Genomic DNA, 1,561 nt, shown 5'->3' on the forward strand with positions numbered 1-1,561 from the left:
AGCTTTAGCCCTTGCCAAAGCGCAAGGTCCATCAGCCTTCTGGGTTCCCTGTTTGCACTTTCATGATAGTGTAGACAATGGATAGCTTCCAGCTCAGTGGGAATTCAGGGAAGGGTTTGGGGGAGGTAAGAGATCAACAGAAGGACTTGTATGCATGCATATAAGCATAACCAATGGACATAAGACACTGGGAGGTAGGGGAGGCCAGGGGATTGTCAAGGGTGGGGAAAAAAAAGAACACATGTGTAATACCCTTTGTAATACTTTAAGCAATAAAACACAACCCCCCACCCCTGCTCTACTGGAGCCCAGGTTGAGTGCCTGTGAAAAAGAATTTGTGTGCTAGCCCTTTAAGAGGGCACCTGGGTTTTTAGCATACTCCTACCTCTCCCTGGTGGGCAGAATCCACACTGATTTTCACAGCCAGATGTTGTATGGCCTCCTCTTCCTGGCACTGGTGCTCCGGACTGGTGAGCCCAGCATGGGGTTGAGATACCCCAGCTCCTCAGTGGGGACCCCTTCCCAAGTCTCAGTGCAGTACCTGGGTGCAGGACCAGCCCTTTTCATATCTATCTCTGCCCTTCCTACCTATGTTTATGTGGTTTCTTCTGTAAATGCTTGATTATAAGATTTTCCAGCTATTTGTAAGACAGTTGCAACTGTCAAAACCCAAACTGTGCATACTGAATAAAACAAAGCAGAAAGATGAATTTATTGCCAGGCCTTTGATGTGCCAGCTGGGAAACTCAAGGCAACAGAAACAAGGAGTTGCGAGTTGCTCACAGACCAAGGGAGTTTGATGAGGTACATGTGGAAGCTATTTGACTTTGTCAGTTAATTGGTTGCCGAGGGGTCTTCCCCATTTGAATCAGGGCAGCGGAGTCACAGGCACAAGACTCATGAGGTGGCATGAACAAACTTGGTGTCTTGAGGTTGGAGAGTGTCCTCTGCTGATTTCTGAGAAGAGCTATAAATTCCTAAAAGGTTGGGTTACGCTTCCTTTGTGGGCCTGTGTTGACCTTCTCTGTTTTATCCGTGACATAGAACCAAACGAAATTTTTCTCCATTTTGGTTTGGTTCTGCAGAACCAAGCCAGTTGCTCACATTGACCAAATCACTGCTACCATGCTGAGTGTGGCTGATTTAGCTGAGGAGGTCAGTGTAAATGGTTGTGGCAAACTGCTCAAGATTACAGGCTGGGCAAGCCCTGGGAAGAGTCCCAGTTGTTCTTGGTTCTAATAAATTGGTGGTTGAAGAAGCTGAGCACTCCATTCATGGTGCTCTGTATGCTGTTCGCGGCTCAGTGAAGCAGGGAGCTCTTCTTCCAAGAGGTGGTGTTCCAGAAGCAGAGTTGGCATGGAGAGGAGTGCTCGACCCAGAGGGGAGTGATTGTCCATGGTTAATTGAATATTCACAGACATTGAGTGGTATGGAATCCTACTGCATTGCTGTCCTTTGCAGGTGTTATGGAGGTCATCCGGTCTACACTAACTGGCACTGTCGGCCTGAATCCTGTTTCTTCAGTAACAGTATTAAGAAACCAGGATACCCAAAGAGAAAA

Source organism: Myotis davidii, unplaced genomic scaffold (genome assembly GCF_000327345.1).
Source record: "Myotis davidii unplaced genomic scaffold, ASM32734v1 scaffold132, whole genome shotgun sequence".
Classification (NCBI taxonomy): domain Eukaryota; kingdom Metazoa; phylum Chordata; class Mammalia; order Chiroptera; family Vespertilionidae; genus Myotis; species Myotis davidii.